Source organism: Gossypium hirsutum, chromosome A11 (assembly GCF_007990345.1).
Source record: "Gossypium hirsutum isolate 1008001.06 chromosome A11, Gossypium_hirsutum_v2.1, whole genome shotgun sequence".
Classification (NCBI taxonomy): domain Eukaryota; kingdom Viridiplantae; phylum Streptophyta; class Magnoliopsida; order Malvales; family Malvaceae; genus Gossypium; species Gossypium hirsutum.
The window spans coordinates 96,219,031-96,240,428 of record NC_053434.1 but is presented as its reverse complement, the minus strand read 5'-3'; the positions used below and the strand labels follow the sequence as shown (position 1 = coordinate 96,240,428).

The 21,398-nt window shown below is 33.0% G+C and overlaps 1 long non-coding RNA gene and 1 other non-coding gene across 3 annotated transcripts; one reads left to right on the top strand and one right to left on the bottom strand.

The window, feature by feature from the left end:
* Positions 1-12,818: 12,818 nt before the first annotated feature.
* LOC121210572 (small nucleolar RNA R71) lies at positions 12,819-12,925 on the top strand. Its single transcript, XR_005905687.1, has one exon. It is a non-coding gene; the product is annotated as a small nucleolar RNA R71 (small nucleolar RNA).
* A 2,789-nt stretch (positions 12,926-15,714) lies between these two features.
* LOC107891485 (uncharacterized) lies at positions 15,715-20,239 on the bottom strand. 2 transcript variants are annotated; one of them, XR_005905032.1, is made up of 6 exons: positions 19,887-20,239; positions 19,367-19,409; positions 18,759-18,824; positions 17,084-17,164; positions 16,681-16,907; positions 15,715-15,969 (listed from the first exon to the last, which is right to left on the bottom strand). It is a non-coding gene; the product is annotated as an uncharacterized lncRNA (long non-coding RNA). The 2 variants fall into 2 exon arrangements; XR_005905033.1 differs by lacking the exon at positions 17,084-17,164.
* Positions 20,240-21,398: the final 1,159 nt, after the last annotated feature.

The following is a 21,398-nucleotide window of genomic DNA, read 5'->3' as shown; positions in this document are numbered from 1 at the left end:
GATATAGGTCTAGAGTCTGACGGCACTGCCTCTCTTACAGGAGCGGGCACGTTACTTTCTACATCATCAGCTAATGCTCAATCGGGATCCATTCACTATATAAAAACACACTTTAACTGTCAGGAATCATCACACTATCGCAGTTTATATATATGACATGTATAGCTAGACCCTCACATGCTACGTTAGTCTTAGAATCAACTAAACCGTAGCTCTGATACTAATTGAATGTAACTCCCCTAGCCCATGTCCGTTGATGGATTAGGGTTAAGAGGTATTACCGATCAAACACAACATTTATCTAACATTTCACAACTCATTAAACATTCATTATCACATATGATTTATTCACATAGACAATGTCCCTTAAATAGGTCTACGAGACCTTAAAACATGCTTAAAAGAGGTTCGGGACTAAACTGATCACATATAAAATTTTTAGAAAACTTAGAAAATTATCATGCATTTAAGGGTCACACACTCGTGTGAACAGGACATGTGCCTCACACGGCTACCAGACACGTTCGTGTCACAGGCTATGTGAAAATAGGGCATACATACTGACTTGCACCACACGACTGAGGACACGCCCATGTGCCAAGCCGTGTGAAATCTAGAGGGGTTACTAATTTGGGTTACACTGCCAATAACACGCCCATGTGTCTAGCCCGTGTACCTTTCGAAATGGCCACACACGCCCGTGTGTGAGCCCGTATGTCACACACGGCCAGTAGACACGCCCGTGTGTCTAAGCCGTGCCAAACTTGTAGGGTATACTGACTTAATACGTAGGGCTACCCTAGGGGATACACGGCCATGTAGCATGACCGTGTGTCGCACACGGCTAACACACACGCCCGTGTCTCTGCCTATGTAGACAAAAATAAGCTATTTGTAAAGCCAATGTAACACCCCTTACCCATGTTCGATGCCAGAATAGGGTACGAGGCATTACCGGAACATACACATGTAATCGTACAAAAACGAGACATAATTTTTACATCCAAATTAAACCTTTCAATTTTCATCACTAAGTCCCTGATATGGATCTAACAGGGCCAAAACATACTATGGAAGCGATTCGAGATTAAATCGAGAACTTTGGAAAACATTGGAAAATATCTTGAAAATATGGGCATACGACTGTGTCCAAGGCTGTGTCCTTCACATAACCATTCACATGCCACATTTTCCATACTTAGTCATTGTACACTCATTCAACCAACTCATGCCTCTCACAAAATGCATCATCATAACATATAACTTAACTAATATTAGCCAACACCGATGTCCTTATACAAAATGAGTTATCAAATATTAAAAGCCAACATTTCATGCCAAATCAATTATGACATGTAACAAAATAACCAAGTCCTCTATACTCATCATAATTCAAAATATAAATTTCAGAATACCAAAAGAATGATGATAGTCTAGATTGATCTTTGACGATCTCCGCACCCTGAGCTAGCTTGGTGACACTATAAAACAAGGGAAAAGAGAAGGGAGTAAGCATATAGCTTAGTAAGTAGGTTTGTAAATAATAAAAAAATTATTAACATGCTTTTATAAATCCTCAGAATATGTTTTCAAAATAATACCATCATAACTACACATAAATCCACTATTTACTCAAGTTCAAAACAAGCTGTCTATTCAAGTCACAATCACTAAATTATTTATATCTGGAGCTATGGAACTCCAAATTAAGATACGCTAATTTTTTCAGAAACTATACTCGCATATATTCTTACCATAAAATTTCAGATTTTTTGGTTTAGCCAATAAGTACAATTTATTCTTTAAAGTCACCCCTATTTCGGTGTCTGACAGTTCTGACTCCTCTTTACTAAAAATTATTTATCTCCTCATACAGGATTTGGATGATTTTCTTGTTTGTTTCTTTTAAAAATAGACTCATCAAGGATTTTAAGCATATAAAATATAACCCATAATTTTGTACAATGTTTAATGATTTTCCCAAATCAGAATAAGGGATTCCAAAATCATTTTGACTCTATCTCACAAAAGTTCAAATATCTCATGCTATGAAATACTTTTTCTTACACCGTTTCCTTTATATGAAAATAGACTCAATAAGCTTTAATTTCATATCTTATTCAACCTCTAATTTGATTTCCACCATTTTTGGTGATTTTTCAAAGTCACACAATTGCTGTTATCCAAAACTATTTTATTACTAAATTTCACTCTTTCATGTTTTCTTTGTAGTAACTTTCATTGTAACACTTTCTCCATATCAATCTTACCAAAGTTCAATCACATATGGAGCACATTGTTCATAAGTTTACACACACGTACCTGCACTTATTCATCACATAGTCAAATTCAATTACACCTAGTCATTTCCCGTTGAACACATCGGAATAATAACGGATACCTGGTGGCCTGCACATAGTACCACCCTTGTACTCAAAGCTACCTTCTTCACAAAGTGACGTTCACATAGTACCACACTTGTGACCAAAGCTATCTTTCTTCACAAAGTGGCCTTCACATAGTACCACACTTGTGACCAAACTATCTCTTCTCAAAGTGGCCTTCACATAGTACCACACCTGAGTCACTAGTGACATGTCACTTGTATCCTATTCTGTTCCTAATGTTCAACTGGGAAATTTCTCACTTTTTAATACTTGTCAATTTCATTCAATATATCACATTTCATAAAACATAATACAATGTGATAACGTAAGTAAAAACAATGCATTACTTACATACAAACTTACCTCAGTGCAAAATATGACGAATTTGCAATTTAGTCCACAACCTTTTCTTTTCCCCGATCAAGGTCAATTCCTCGTCTTTCTTGATATATAATAACACATTTAACTCATTCAATACTCACATTATTCAATTTAGTCCAAAAATCACACTATGAAAAAGTTACATTTTTGCCCCTAAGCTCGTAAGATGAAAAGCACTTATTTTTCTCAAATCCTAAGCCTAGCCGATTCATATTCCCTCTTATAGTAGCTCACATTTTTCACTAAATCACATTTTCTACACATAATTTTACAACTTTTACAAATAGGTCCTTTTATAAAATTTCATTAAAAATCACTTGGTAAAAGTTGTTTATCACACCCCAAAATTTTATATTCTTCCATAAAACATCAAAACACACGCAAGTCATCCATGGGTAAATTTTTAAACACAAACCCTAGCACAAAATAATGGTGGAAATAGCTAAATCGAGCTACGAGGATTTCAAAAATGTAAAAAACATTAAAAACAAGGCTAAAACAAACTTACAATCGAGCTTGGAAGCTCAAAAAACCTAGCTATGTTTTCCTCATGTGAAATTCAGCCAAGGGGTTGAAGATGGACAAAAAATGGCTTTTAATTTTGTTTTTAATTCATTTTAATAACTAAATGACCAAAATACCCTTAATGAAAAATTTGGAAACATGCCGAACCATGTCCATTTTTTTCCTCCAATTTAAAATTTCATAACAATTGGACACCTCTAGCATGTAGAACTCAACTTTTGCACCTTTTACAATTTAGTCCTTTTGATTAAATTGAGTGCCCAAACGTCAAAATTTTTGAACAAAATTTTCACAAAAAAATTCCATAAAATCATAGGCCATAAAAATATAATAAAAATAAACTTTACTATGTCAGATTTGTGGTCCCGAAACCACTATTCCAACTAGACCTAAAATCAGGCTGTTACAGCCAATTTGCCTCCCTTTTCACATGCACACCTAGCAACCAAAATGGTACCATTTCATTACATTTATAGGTAGCCAAAACATGTCAATTCATATAGAATTCATGCCATCTATTATCAACCACTTCAACTACTCAATTCTATATTCAAAACATACCAAATCATTATGCCAAAATCATCAAATCTTACATAACATCTAAATGCATTTACTCATCACATTATCATCTATTTCATGTCACAAAACACACCCTATTATCATCTCAAGATAAAACCACAATATGCCAACTTCTAAGCATTAATACATCAACTAATATGTAACCAAATGAATAATCACTTAGCTATATTAACAGCTATGGCAAACATACCAAGACAACCCAACATATAAGGCATTATACACATCACATATATCACCTATCAAAAACATAACTTAAGCCAACTTAAATGGCCAAATACACACCAACATTTACAAGTCAAATCTCATGGCTATAATTTCATAACACAAAATATACCATAATGACACTAGCCTATACATGCCATATACTATATATACAAGGCTTCAAAAGTACCAACAAACATGATTGATAGTGTGATGATGCTCCTGACGATCCCTGAGTCCGAACTAGCTTTGATTATCTAAAAAACATAGACAAATAACACACAGTAAGCTTCATAGCTTAGTAAGCTCGTAAATGAGTAACTCAATTCATCAAATAAATATAATACAAGCACTTACACATTACCAAATCAACATCACATTCACACAAACCTTTCTCATGTCTCAAAACATGAAAAAATAAATACTCGAGTAGGTTCCGTACATACTTGTATCACATCATACTAACATCTTTCTCAACTATGTCATTCTTTTACCCGTTTAAGCATTCATAATAGAAGTAGAATACTCAAGGATCTCAATCGATAAGCACCTATACCATGGCCTGGAACCAAATCAAGGTAACTTATCCTGGAGTACTTATATCAAGGCTTATAACCAAATCAAGGTAACTCCTCTCTAAATACCTTTACCATGGTCCATATCAAAATCAAGGTATTATTCACACCCGAAGTGCCGATATCATGGCTCGAAGCCAATACATTAACCTAATGACATGTTATTAGCATTCTAACTATTCCTAATGTTCAACCGAGAAGCTTTACTTGTTGATTTCATCGTCAAACACCTTCGTAGAGTCGTAATCACAATTCAAACATTATCCAAAATCTCATATTCACAATTTATATGATATCAAAGCAATTAGCATGCATTTATAATGAAATTACCACGTACGAACTTACCTCGGGTATGAGAACGGCAAAATGAGTAAATTACTTGATAAGCTTGTTTTTTCCCCTATCAAATTCTAAAATCTTTCTTTCTTGATCTATATGTATTAAAAATTAACTCATTTAATCATTGATTCACTCAATTCAATCCAAAAACACATATTTAAGCAATTTTCACTTTGGCCCTAAACTTTTACATTTCTTACAATTTAGTCCTTATTTACAAAAAAATTCACAAAATTCAATAAGACCCATGCTTAGCTGATTTATACATGAGTCCCTAGCAGCCCATATTTCACATTTATTTACACTTTTAACCCCACATTTTACACTTTTCACAAATTAATCCCTTTTATGCAATTTCACTAAAAATTACTTTACAAAACATGATAATTTATCATCAAAAATTCATATTTCATCATCAAATACCAAATAATACAAGAAATCATCAATGGAAACTTTCACAATCTTTAACAGTTTCGAAAATTAAGACACAGGCTAGCTAGTACTCAAAGTAACAATCACAAAAAAAGTAGAAATCATCAAAAACCGAATAAATTTCATACCTCAATCAAGCTATGCAAGTGCCAAAAATTAAAAAGCTTCAAAACCCTTTCTTTTCCTTTGATATTCAGTTGAAAGATGAAGGAAATAAAATGATTTTAGCTTTTTTTATGTAATATTAACATTAATAATAGTTTGCCATTTTAACCTTGGTTAATAAACTATTTATTCATCAACTATAAGGCCATTAATGTCCATTAACCTTATCAGTGGCATAATAACGTCATAAGGACATTTGGTTTAATGAACCATAGCAATTAAGCACTTTTAACTTATAGCATGCTACTTTTGTGTTTTACGCGATTTAATCCTTTTACTCAAATTGAGCTATTAAACAATAAAATTAGCTCACAAAATTTTCACACAGATATAATCACATGCTATAAACACCAAATATAATATTAAAATAATTTTTTGACCTCATATTTGTGGTTCCGAAACCACTGTTCCAATTTAGCTAAAAACGAGCAGTTACAAGAAAAGAATCCCCCTTTTATTTTTTTGACTCATTCCCCTTATCTTCATTAGCTCCATCTCCGCTTGCATAGTCAATATCTTCCTTCCATGTCTCACAGATAGCATCTGGGAATTCAAGAACAAAAGTATTAGAGATATTCTTAAAAATATTTCCAATTGAGTCATCTCTAATTTTTGTATATTTCTAGTAAGTTTGTTGTTGAGTGTGCATGAACTTGCACATTTTCATCATAATTGGCAACTCCAATTTCTTTGAAGCACTTGCAGAAGTCAGCATAGGAGTTGTAGATTCAGGTTCAACTCTTAGCTTGACTATTTCTTCTTCTAGCTCATCTTTTGGTTTAGGATTTGCAGATCCTTCAACTAGTTTATGATTGTTCTGTTCCTTATCAGATTCTTTTTCTTCTTCTTCAGTGTCAGTAACTGAATTAGCTTCAATTTTAGTTTCATTTTTTGACTCATCGGTATATGGCTCAGTTGGCTCTTCTTGCTCGCCTTGATTCAGCTCATGCACCTTCTCTACTAACATTTCAAGATCATGATTTGTAATGCACCCTTGAACATATCACCCCTTCAGATTTGCTTGTATTTTAACATTGGCCCTTAAGTAAAATGAAGTGATTAATGATGGGAAATAAGAACTTCTTGTCTTCTTTTCAGCATAATCATGAATCTCCTTGAGAATAATGTTTCCCAACATTAATGGACTTTTCTATCAAAATTGCGTATAACAGGAGCATCCATTCCATCGAGATGGTGAAACTATGTGAGATAGATATAAAACTGTACCGAACGAAATAAAACCATACCTTTGCTACTAGTTTTACGTATTCCCTTAGGCAAGAATGGCTCTCAAACTTTTTTATAATCTATTGGGATCCCAGATTTGTAACAACATCAAGCATGTGTTGAAGAAAATCCCAATTGATATTGTTCATCATAGGGTAGTACTCATCTTCTTCAACATCAGGTAAGTTAAACAAATTATTGATGAATTTAGAAGTAAGAGGTACCTTTTTCTTTTGAACGATGACCTCAATAGCACCTTTTATAGTCAAACTAGCATAGAATTCTTGAACTAGTTCATCATCGGGAAGTGAACGAGCATTACAAAATTGTTCCCACTTGAAAGATTGATTTTCTTTCTAATCGATTTAAGAACAACCATCAAATCATTACCCTTCAAGTTAAAACCTTTTTCTGACATCATAGGTTGTTGCTTTAAGATTGAATCAAATCTCTCTTTCACTTCTACAACGATTAAAATCGAGTTTTCAGGAGTAGTATTTGAAGATCTAGTTCTTTTGCGAGACATGGAATCTTTTAGAATTTGGAAAAAATTTTGCCCAAGGGACAAAAAAGTACTTGCTGCGACGAAAATCTTACGACAACAAGGATGGCCCGATGATAGTGTGGGACAGCAATGGCGGTGTACGGCAGCGAAAAAGGCGATTACGGCAGTAAAGTTGGTGCTTTGGCAATCTTTTTGGAGCAACAATAGGTGATTTTGACAAAAAGGGAAGAGAAACTAGGGTTTCTTTTGGGATTTGAGGCTAGCGGCATAAGGGGGAGATTTAGGGATATGAAAAATAGTAGAATGAAGAGGAGTTCATATAGTGAAGAATTAGGGCAACATATAGCGAAAAATTAGCTACATTAGGTTACTTGGGTGGCAAGTAATGGGAGCGGCAAAGTATGGATTTTTCCCTTTTTTTTTGTTGTCTTGGGCCTCAAACTCAAACTATATTTACAAACTTACTCAAACAAAAAAACTTATTAGTACTTGGGCCAAATTTGACCCCCTTTATTAACATAAAAATTTAAAACTTAAACAAAACAAATGAAACTTAAAAATTTTAAATCTTAATTAGAAAATTTCTTCTTAACAAATTACATTAAATTAATTCCCAAGAAAGTTTGGAGGGGTCTCAGCGGTCCCGCTTTAGTTCCAATCTCGTTACATAGAATTAATTAAATGTAATAAGTTAAGAAAATAAGTTCTAATTATTTATTTATTTACAAAACGAGTTCATGAAAAATCAAGGGTCTGTTAATTTGAACAAGGATTTAACTTGCTTAACTTCACCATCCCAATAGTGTTTGAGATGCTGACCATTAACTTTAAACATACCTCCGTAATTATCATATAATTCAATAGCTCCGTAAGGATAAACTCGGTAGATGGCATAGGGTCCTTTCTATCGAGATTTAAGCTTCCCAAGAAATAACTTCAACCTTGAATTAAACAACAAAACCTTCTGACCTTCTCTAAACTCGCGAGGTTGTATATGACTATCATGCCATCTCTTTGATCTTTCAGTACACATTTTGGCATTCTCATAGAAAAACAACCTCAGCTCTTCCAACTCATCATGTTGTAACATCCTTCTCTCACCAGCTTGCTTAAGATCAAAGTTCAACTACTTCAAAGCCTAGTAAGCTCTATTCTCCAACTTTAATGGCAAATGGCATGCCTTCCAAAGACTAACCGATAAAGAGTCATTCCTTATGGTGTCTTAAATGTTGTTCGATAGGCCATAATGCATCATCAAGCCTTCGAGACCAATCTTTTCTATTAGGGCGTACTACCCTTTCAAGGATACCTTTGATTTCACGGTTCACTCTTTCAACTTGCCCATTGGGGGTGATAGGCAGTAGCAACCTTGTGCTTCACATCATATTTTTCAAGCAACCACTTAAGCCATTTGTTCACAAAATGAGAACCTTCATCACTAATAATAGCTCTTGGTGCCCCAAATCATGTAAACACATGCTTACGTAGGAATTGCATGACTACCTTAGCATCATTTGTAGGGTATGCTTAAACTTCAACCCACTTGGATACAAAGTCCACAGTAACTATGATGTATTTATTCCCGTATGGAGAAGGAAACGGGCCTAAGAAGTCAATACCCCATACGTCAACTAATTCAATCTCCAAAATGTTTGTCAAGGGCATCTCATTCCTCCTTGATATATTTTTGCTCCTTTGGCACTTATCACAGTTCTTCACATAAGTATAAGCATCTTCAAATAGTATAGGCTAAAAGAAACCTGCTTGCAAAATCTTTGCTGTAGTACGTGAACCACCAAAGTGTCCCTCACTTGGAGGTGAATGGCAATGATACAAGATCTCAACAATCTCACTTTCAGCTATATACTTTCAGATTATATTATCTGCACAATGTTTAAACAAAAATGGATCCTCCAAAAATAATACCGACTATCATGAAGGAATTTTTTCCTTTGTTGGTATGCCTTTTTTGTGGAATTATTCCACATGCAAGATAATTGGAAAAATTAGCAAACCAAGGTGTTTCATGAATTCGACTTACCTCAAATAAGTGTTCATCTGGGAAATTCTCGTTGATAGGCACACATGATCGAGTTACCTCATCTTTCTCCAACCTCGACTGATGGTCAGCTATTTGATTTTTGACACCCTTTCTGCCTTGGATCTCAAGGTCAAATTCTTGGAGTAAAACTATCCAACGAATTAGCCTCAGTTTCGCATCTTTCTCCATGAGCAAGTATTTAATGGTCGCATGGTCAGTAAATACTGTAACTTTGGTACGTATAAGATATGAGGAGAATTTGTCAAAAGCAAAAACTATAGCAAAGAGTTCCTTTTCAGTTACCGTATAATTGAGTTGGGCTCCTGTCAAAGTTCTACTTGCATAGTAAATAAGGTGAAACACTTTGTTTCTTTTTTGACCATCATAGCTCCAATGGCATAATCACTTGCATCACACATCAACTCAACAGGTGAGCTCCAATCATTGTAACGATTATTGGGGCTAAGATTAACCTTTTTTTAGATCTTCCAAAGCTTCCAAACATGCTTTGTTGAAATCAAACATTGTATCTTTCTCTAACAACAAACATAATGGTTTAGAAATTTTTGAGAAATATTTGATAAACCTTCAGTAAAAATAGGCATGGCCTAAGAAACTTCTGACTCCTTTCACATTAATTGGGGTCAGTAATCTTTCAATTACATCCACCTTTGCTTTATCAACTTCAATTCCTCTTTTTGAGATTTTATGCCCTAAGACAATCCCTTCCTTAACCATAAAATGGCATTTTTCCTAGTTAAGGACAAGATTTGTCTCTTCACATCTCTTCAGTACCTTAGCCAAATTACTTAAACAAATATCATAAGTGTTACCAAAAACAGAAAAATCATTCATGAAAATGTCAACAAAATTTTCAACCATATTAGTGAGTATTGCCATTATGCATCGTTGAAATGTTGCAGGTACATTGTGTAAACCAAAAGGCATTTGCCTAAAAGTAAATGTACTGTATGGATAGTGAAGGTCGTTTTATATTCCGAATAGCCATCTAAAACATAATAGAATTCATCACCTTCCATTCGATCTAACATCTGATCCATAAAAGGCAACAGAAAATGGTCTTTCTAAGTGGCTTTATTTGACTTTCTGTAATCAATACAAATTCTCCAACCAGTAATAGTTCTCGTTGGAATCAGCTCATTATGCTTATTTTCAACAATCATTATTCCACCTTCTTTGGCACACACTGCACCAGACTTACCCACGAACTACCTGAAATAGGGTATATGATTCCTGCATCTAACCATTTGATCACTTCTTTTGTCATAACTTTTTTTTATCATAGGACTGAGCCTCCTTTTCCCATCAATTCAAGCTCTTTACCTTCTTTTAAAATAATTTTATGCATACAAAAAGAAGGGCTTATGTCCCGAATATCAGCTATGATCCAACCAATTGCTTTCTTAAATTTTTTTAGAACAACAATTAGTTGCTCATCTTGATCTTTCATCAGTTCTACTGAAATAATCATAAGCAAAGTAAAACAGTCACCTAAATTAATGTATTTCAAATGGGAAGGAAGTACATTTAGTTTGAGTTTAGGTGGTTCTTCAATTGACAACCTAGGTTGTACAAATTTTCTGACTTCTAACTCCAATGATTCAAACTGTATGGATTGAATAAAATTTCTCGGATTGGCTTCCATCAAAGCCATGTTTTCTTCACCTTCTTCATCCTCCAAAGGGTTAAGACCTAATACTTTCTCCAATGGATCTTGTTCAAAATTGATTTCCATAGAAACCAAGGTTTCTATCTCTTCCATAACTAAACACAGTTCTGTCAGATCGGGAAATTTCATCGCTTTGAGAATGTTAAAGATTACCTGATCGTCTTGAACTCGTATGGTGAGTTCACCTTTCTGTACATCAATTAACGTTCTTCTGGTGGATAAGAAAGGTCTCCCAAGGATGATCGGCACTTCCTAATCTGCTTCAAAATCTAAGACAATGAAATCAGCAGAAAAACTAAATTTATCGACTCTTACCAAAACATCCTCGATCTTTCCCTTGGGATACACTAAAGATCGATCCACTAGTTAAAGGGTAACAATTGTAGATCTTACTTCATCTATCCCTAGCATCTTGAAAATAGACTTAGGCATCAAGTTAATACTCATTCCTAAATTACACAAGCTTTACTACAGTAAGATTCACCAATGTTACAGGGTAGAGTAAAATTTCCTGGGTCTTTCAATTTTAGTGGCAGTTTATTTGGCAAGAACGTATTACATTCCTTTGTCAAGCCAATAGTCTCATACTCACTTAGTCGTTTCTTCTTGGACAGTATATCCTTCATAAACTTCACATAATTTGACATTTGTTTTAAAGCTTCCACCAAAGGAATATTGATGTGTAACTACTTCAAATCATCTAAAAACTTCTTGAATTACACCTCCTATTTCTTCTTGTTTTGCTGTAATCTTTACGGATATGGAGGAGATGGAAATTTATGTTGAACCAAATAACTCCTCTGAGTAGGTAAATCTGAATCTAAAGAAGATGTTAAAGTATCTGAATTTACTAAGTTAGAATTTACCTTGTCAGTGTTTGTAGATTCTGATTCCTTTAGTGTAGGAATTTCAATAGCTCGTTGATTCTTCTCAATGGGCTTATCTCCGACATCAATCAATCGAGGTTCCATACTTTTACCACTTCACAATGCCACTACCTTGATAAGTTCTTTATCCAAATTTCTTAAATTCTCAGTATTGCTGGGCAAGGTTCCTTGTGGTCTATTACGAAGCTCCGTAGCTAACTGACCTACTTGGTTTTCCAAATTTTTCAATGTTGTTGCTTGGCTTTGGGTCAAAACGTCATTCTTTTCCATGTACATGTTCAACAAGTTCTCTAAACTATTAGATGCCTTAGCTTGAGGTGGTTTTGGAGCTTGCTGATTAAACCCTTGATATTGGTTGGGTCTATGCTGCAATAAGTTGTTGTTTGGTCCATTTTCTTAGTTACTCCAAGAAAAGTGAGGATGATTACGCCATGAAGGATTGTAGAAGTTGGACTAGGGTCCTTATCCGCTCCTATTTTGATGTTGGTTCCCCACATAGTACACTGACTTGGGATTTGATGGACAATTCTCAAAAGAATGACCTTCCCCTTAGTACACACAAGAAACTACTTCAAAGGACTTGGTGGCTGAGCTACAAAATTATTAGCACTATTAGCAGTAACTATTTTAACATATAGGAAATAGATGACACCTACGCTGATAACGAAGTGAAGGCGTCAACTTCATGAACTCCGGCTACACGTCTTCCTGAAGTTGTTCGATTTGTTTCCCATTGATAGTTATTACTAGCGATCCTCTCGATGATCTCATAAGCCTCATTATAAGACTTAAACAAAATTTCACCATTCGTAGAAGCATCTACCATCAATCTTGTATGTGCATTGAGACCATTATAGAATTTCTTCAACTGGATACAATGAGGAATCCCATGATGATGACACTTACAAAGAAACTCCTTGAGTCACTCCCAAGCCTCATACAAAGACTCGTTATCCAATTGTTGGAAAGTTGTGATCTCGCTTCTCAACTTAGAATTTTTGCTAGGCGAAAAATACTTAACCAAAAATCTCTCTGCTAATTCATGCCATATAGATATGGAACTTGGTGGTAATGAATTGAGCCATGCTCGTGCTCGATCTCATAAAAAGTACGGGAACACCTTCAACCTCAATGCATCTTCAGTCACATCGGCTATTTTGAATGAATCACTCAACTCCATAAACAATCGAAGGTGGAGATGTGGATCTTTTGTAGGCATACCACTAAATCGGCCAACCGTTTGAAGCATTTGAAACATCACTGGTTTCAATTCAAATTGCGTTGCCTCAATATCTTGCCTTCTAGTTTCTGGATTTAACTCACTGAAAAGTGGCACAGCATATTGTCCGATGCATACATCCCTATCATAGGCAATGAGGATGGGATTTTGTACATGATCGACTTCATTACCTTGGTCTTGATTTTGATTTCCAAGGTCCATCTCGAATTGTCTTTGAGCTATTCATTCACCACTTCTTTGTTTGAAAGTTTTCTCAATTTTAGGGTTTATAAGGAGTGAATAAATAATTTGATCTATGCTAATAAACACTTGAAAAGAAAATCATAAAATTAAAAGAATAAGTTAATAATTTTAGAAATAAACCAAATTGGAAGTAAATAATTTCACAAAAAATACTATGGCAACAATTAACAATCCCTGGTAACAACGCCAAAAACTTGTAACGCGTAAGCTTTGTGCAAGTGTACACAGTCATTATCAAGTAATAAAAAAGTCTCAAATTATCTTCTCATAGGGATTATATTTGTGCTAAGTCACTTAATTTGTAAAATTATATTAACAACTTGGTAAATAATAACACAATATGATTGCAAAGTGATGATTAAAGCTAAATATATTAAACTAAATGCAATGATCCCTAATACAAATTGTAACATCCTGAGTTAGGGCCTAGTCAGAATAGTAGTTTTGAGACCACAAATCTGACATCAAAATATTTATTTTATGATTATTATGAGGCCTAGAATATAAGTATATGCATGTGTTAAAGTTTCATGAAGAAATTATAAGTATAAGGTGTCCAATTGAAAATTAGGGACTAATTTGAATAAATTGCAAAACATGTATTCTAGAAGTAAATTGTATGAAATTGCTTTAGATTATGAATTAGAAGGTCTTGGAGAGCAATTTTCCCAAATTCTAATTTTTTGGACAAAAATGGGCTTGCATGGATGAAATTTCAAATAAAGGGCTTAAGGGCATTTTGGTCATTTGGCTTTTAAGTGAAATAAAATGGGAAAATGAACCAAAAATCAGCCATTCTTCTTCTCCGTGCTACCTAAATTTCTAGGGTTTCCATAGCTAAGGATTTTAAACTTTCCAAGCTCAATAGTAAGTGCTCCCAAGCCCCATTTTTCATGTTCTTTGTATTTTTAAAATCTTAGTAGCTTGCTCTTTCCGTTTCTACCCATATTTCATGCCAGGGTTCATGTTTAAAAATTTACCCATGCATGAGTTTCTTGAATTTAGATGGATTATGGAGCAATATGAAAGATTAACGTGTGTTAAACATCTTTTCCTAGTTGATTTTCTTGAAAAACCCTTATAATGACCATTTTGCAAAAGATGTAAATGTGGGTTAGAAATGAGAAATTAATGGAAAATGTGGGCTACCATAAGAGAGAAAAATGTTCGGCTAGGCTTGTGTGAGATAGAAATTGCATGTGTCTCATTATACGAGCCTAAGGACTCAATCGCAAAAATGTCAAAGGTTATGGGCAAAGCAGTCATTTGGACCTAGGGTAGATATTAAACTTGAAATGTATAATGTGGGGAATGAGTTAATTTTGCTATTATAGACCTCGTGGAACAAATTTCAGAGGCCGATTGTGGTAAATGCAAGGTTTCAGAATAACCGAATAACAATCCCGAAAAGAATACCAGGTAAGTTCGGATAACTTAAAGTAAACTCCTAATATGCATAATTGTATGATTTATGAATGCATGATATTTTCATTTATTGATGGCATGAAAATGCATGAAATGCATCTTTGATAATGAATTGTTGATAACTGTCTCGGTTGAGGTTAAAAGGGAATTCGATGGATAAACCATGTTTTACTTGTGTAATGAGATCCTGCATGTGTTGCAGTAAGGATTTAACCCAGACGAGTAATCCGCGATCTCGAGTATGGAAAGGAATCTAGCCCGGACGAGTGTTTCTTGAATGATCAAGCCTCCCGAAGAATATGTGTGCATTATGGATTTAGCCCGGACGGGTAATCTGATTAGGATCGGAATTTAGCCTGGACTGGTAATTTCACTACAGGAAAATAGACTTTTAGTGGCATTTTTTTTGCCTTTAGCGGCGTTTTTAAGCGCCACTAATACTTTTAGCGGCGCTTTCCCAAGCGCTGAAAAAAACGTCGCTATATACACCGCCGCAAAAATTCGTGGCGTTGTTTAGAAAAAAATGCCGCTAAAGACTAGGACCTTTAGCGGCGCTATTTTAAAAAATGCCGCTAAAGACCAAGACTTTTCGCGGCGCTTTTATAAAAACGCCGCTAAAGACCAGGACCTTTCGCAGCGCTTTTTTAAAAAACGCCGCTAAAGATCAAGACTTTTTACAGCGCTTTTATAAAAAACGCCACTAAAGATCAGGTCCTTTCGCGGCACTTTTTTAAAAAACGCCGCTAAGTTGCCAAGTTTTGCTATATATGTTTTTCCACCTATATCCAACCCTCCTGCAAGAAACTCAAACAAAAACAACAAATGTACAATGAAATCCAACCAAAACCCGCAAATTTAAATAATACAAAATTATACGAAAAATATATTATATAAATTGTAAATGAATATTCAAAATATTCTTAAAATAATGTTAAAAGTTACAATAAAACAAATGTTTAAGATGGCGGATTTTGAAATTGCTGGAACATAGTCATCATAGACTGAAGCTGTAGCTGGAGTTCATTGTATTTTTTGTTCTGCTCCGCCTCCCTCGCTGCTGCCTCTGCCTCCCTCGCTGCTGCCTCCGCTCTAAGTTGAGAAATTTGCTCATCTGTGCTAGCTTGTATCTGAACTATACCTCATGGTTAAGTAAGCAAAATTTTACAATCACATACAAGCATATCTAAATAACCAAATTTCGCTTGCAACATAACCAATTCATACATTGCTCACTTGACTAACATTAATCATTTTTCATGTCATTTAGCCAAATCAAAACATGTCAATTTCATATGCTATAAATCATGCTGAAATTTCATATACACAAGTAAATCAATTTATATATATTCGGTCATTTAATATGACTTCAATATAACAGTTAAAACATATTCATTCTTGCCATCGTAAACCAAACATAAATAGTCAAATATCATAGCCGAACATACAATAACATATATATATAACAATTTGACCTTTACATCCCAAATCACCAAAATTCATGACATAAGTACATATGTATTCATTTATCTATCATCAACCAAATATAACAGCTCATCACTGCCATTTCCCAAACTAATAAATAAACAAATTACAGTCAAAATGTAATTCAATAATAAACCATACCCAAAACACATCCAACAACCATACTTAATTCACTTGAGCCGAATTATAACAACCACAAATGCATATCATACCAATTAACAATCTTACCAAGATGAGCTAATTATAAACCATACTCATCATTACTTCATACCAAATCATATATCTAAGTAAAATGATTTTTTTCAAAATCATCATGATGAAACTATTATTTATGCGAATTTTGAACTAAAACGTACCTTAATAATTTCAACAAGCAAACAGAGGCTGGAGTAAAAAAATTGTATTTCTTAAGTAAGTTAAAGCAAAAATGCATAGAAATAAGTTAAGTAATTTAGCAACAAAACATGTCCAGCATAAATCAAATACAGCATGGGATTAAAAATGAGTAAAAAGAAATACTGCAGGAAAATATTCATCAAGCATTTATAAAGCTTTTTAAACCCAATACTGGAAAGCTATTAACCTGCAAATAAAGTAACGTATATGAAAAATATATTGGCTATATTTAAAATTTTAATAAAAATCTAAAATATTAAATATTAAACTAAAAATATATTTCTTTATAAATCTGAATAAGTCTAAAACGAGATTAAGTTAATCATTTAAAAATATGAAATAGAATTGAATAAAATTTTAAACCTATAATTTGGATTGAGTCAAATTCGGACAAACATAAAGAAGTTCACCGGCAATCAAGAGTTCATCCAATATAAAGTAGGCCTTCAATGTCAAACAGGAACAAAAGCTAAAGCATTTATAAATTATCTATAAGAAAAAGGGTAAAAAATAATTCACCAATACCCTAGAATCTATATCAAAATTATACATGTACCTCCTATTTTCATCAACTGTATTTTCCCAATGGATGCAATTATTCGGACACCAATACTTTTGTTGACATCATGATCAAAATTCACGAGTTGATATAGCATAGAACTTAAATTCACGAGTTGATATAACACGGAACTTATTTGGAAGACCCAAAAAACCCACACATAATTATCAGTCCACCGCAACATGAAGGATAGATTCCAAAACATAAAAGTAATATATTTTTACACAAGAAAATTTTATAAAAGAACACATATATGTATCCAACCAAAATATCAGAACAAATCAAAACCTAGAAGCACAATACAATAAAGATATTAATCACCATCAGATGTTAAATTAACACATACTAAAAGTTCAAAACAAATAAAATGAAGGTATAAAAACTTAACAGGATTAATCCTAACTAATAACCAAAATAACATTCAAAAATCAAATTTTCTCAAAATCTCTTCTGTTAACCAAACTGAATTTTTTATGGTTAACCAACAAATCGAATTTGGTCAGTTAATTTAGCTAAAAATTAAAGAATATTAGCAACAAATTATAAATTGAATTTCAGGACCATGTCAAATTTTCAGCTATCTTATAATTTGAATATTAGCAACATATCTTACAGCTATTTGCCCATTTAGTGAGGGAACTGTCATTAGCTACCATAATCTTAACTTGGTATCAACAAATCTAAATTTGAATTAATTTAATTTGATTTGTTCATTAAAAACCAATAGCTTGAATTTGAAAATAAAATGATGTGATTCAACTCATAAACTATATAATTGAAATTCAAAATTGATCGATTCATAGAAAAAGTTCAAACTTTTAATTTAATTTGACTTTTTTCAAAACTAGCATGCCCTGACAAAACTAATATTAACACAAGATTTCAGCATGGCATGGTTAGAACTTAGAAGTAGTATGTAACTTTTATCTATAAACATTCAATTTTGCATTTAGAGCACGAAAGTAGCTTTGGCATAGGTCAAATCAAGTAGCAAAGGCTGACCATGGAACTGAAATTAATCAACCATCCCCTGCTGGCTCTGATTTCTTATTGGCACTTAGAAATGAATAATGATGGCATCCGGATCAGCCATAAATGTTACCAACAAACTATCCGTAAATTGATTTTTATATATTAGATTAAAAAGTAAATTGATATTTTAATTAAGAATTTTGTACATTTTTACTATTAAAAACGGGTCCTTATATGCTACCGGTAACTGTCTGGTTATTTCATCATCCACGACAGTTTTAATGGTAGAAATAAATGAAATTTTTAATAGAAATTAATTTATCTATTTTTTAAATAAAAGACACAAAATATAATTCAACTCTTAATACAGAAATCTTTATACTACATTTGGTCAGTTAAGATATGTTGCTAATATCTGAGTAATATTCAAAATTTCATATTCAAAGACAGAAATTTCAAGCATAAGCGAACAATCAAAAGCAAAATAGAAATAAAAGTTGGGAATACCTTCAGGGATTGTGAGAAGAGGCTGAGAAGAGCAATCGCAAAGGCGAGCAAAGACGTGAATAGCATCTACAAAAGACGAACTAAACTATTAGTCGCCTTACTGAGAACTTGTTTATTGTTTGATTATAATAAAATAAAATAATATTTATATTTGATTATTTCATATCTAAATAATAAGAAATATGTTTATTTATGGTTTGTCAGTTTACTATTCATGAACAGATTTTTAATTGTTTATCGACATATTTACTTATATTAAGTTCACGAATAAGTTCATTTATTTAAACGAATGAACACAAACATACAAAAACAAGTGCAACTTTGGAATTCTTAACAAACACAATCAAACTTAAAAATAAACTAGCAAACATCAATAAAAGCTGTTCATTCAAGCTGAGTTTATTTACCACCTTCCATAAGCATGGTATAGCCAATACTACATATAAATAAGACAAAAGGTTATTTTTCAAAGTTAATATTCTTGTTATTATAGTAAGCAAAAAGGAAATGCACAACCATGACATATATTCTATACGAATGATCTTGACATATAAAGGAAGCCCTAGGCAAATAACAGGACATAATCAATCTGATTCTCAGGACATAACCATTCAAAAGCTTCGGGGAATACGGTAAAAGTTGAAATGATTCCTGAAATAAAATGAATAATCAACATTCAGTGCTCGAATTGAAATGAAAATTATAAGATGGATCTCATTCAATGCAAAATTCGTAGTTACAATTACAAATTCAACTTTAAAATACAAGATATCTAAGACTAGAAAGGTCCGTTAATAACTTAAATGGCATAATTATCGAAACTTATAACATAAAAGAGATCAAACCTTAACTAAATCAAACAAACTAATCGAAGGAACAAGCAATTAAAAACGCCATTGAATTTAATAAGAACTGCAAATCAATTACTGAAACTAAAGCACCAAAGATTAAAAAAATTAAAAATAAAGAGAAATCCATAATAATTTTATATACGTACACCAAAATTGAAGACGAAGATAAACAAGAAATTAAATAATTTATATTAGAATAAAAAGAATTAAGATTTGAATATAGATTTAAAAATTTATTTTTCAAAAGGAAATAAAATAAAAAAAGGGAAGAGCGTACGGATTTGCGGTGTAGAGAACCAGCGAGGGCGAAATCCCGAACAGTCACTCACCAAATCCTCATCATCTTTCTTCTTTTGGTCCTCAGCCGTACAGATCTTGGGAGGATCCAAAGTAGCTGCAGGACGACTTCAGCATATGAGATCGAAAGACATGATTCCTTCCCTCCCCATAGAAGCAAAAGGAAATTGGAACAGTCAAATTGCACATCGCGTCTCTTCCATCAAGAGAGAAAATTTATGAGAAGGGGATTTTGATCGGTGAAAACAAAGGGAATAGAATCAGGGTTTTTAGCAGCGCAAAATTGGGGATTTAGGGGAGGGGGTGAAAATAAAACGAGCGTTTATATGGAAAGTGTATCGCGGCGTTTTTTTCCAAAAAACGCCACTATTGTTAAATTTTATTTTTTTCCATTTTAACATCTATTTTTTTCTTTTAAAATTTTTGTGTTGAGATTATTATTTTTTGGAATTTTTATTTTTTTAAATTTTGAATATTGATTATTTTAACTGAAATATGGACTAACCTTAACAATGGTAAAGTGCATGAGTATACAATTGCACAGTAAACCATTGTTAGAAAAAGAAACATTTACCGGGGATTTTGGATTTTGAATTGGGGAAAAATGGGTAATTATTTTAAAGATTTGGATTAGGGAAAATGGGGAAATTACCTCTTACATAACCATAAATCATAAACCCTAAACCCATAATCCATAAACCTTAAAATAATAACTCATGCACTTTAAACTCTAAACTCTAAACCTTAAACTATAATGATAATTAATTCAATATTTTAAAATTAATACTATCTCTTTTATAATTATATAAGAAAATATTTATCATATAATTAAAAAACACTAACTAATCTAAACCCTAAACTCTTAATCCCTAAACATTAAACCCTAAACCCTAAACCCCTCACCCTTAACCCTTAACCCCTAACACCTAACCTTAAACCCAACCCTTAACCCACCTTTAAACCATAGTTAACTCATAAACCTTAAACTCATATAGCTTAAACCATAAACCTTAAACTATAATGATAATTAATTTAATATTTTAAATTCAATACTATCTCTTTTACGATTATATAAGAAAATATTTAATATATTGTATAACCATAAATTTTAACAATTATTGTTTTAAGGGTTATAGATTAGTGTTTATGATTATTGTATAACCATATGCCCTAAATCATAAACCTTAAACTATAATGATAATTAGTTCAATATTTTAAATTAATACTATCTCTTTTACAATTATATAAGAAAATATTTAACATATGATGTACATCAATATCCATGTGATGTTTTTTGGGGTTTAGTATTTTAAGGGTTATAGTTTACGGTTTAAGATTTTTTAAGGTTTAGGAGTTTAGTGTTTTAAGGATTATAGATTAGTGTTTATGATTTTTTTGTGGGTTTAGGTTTTTAGGGGTTATATGACTTTTAGCGACGTTTTACCAAAAGCGCCGCTAATGCTCCGGTTTTTAGCAGCGTTTTACCAAAAGC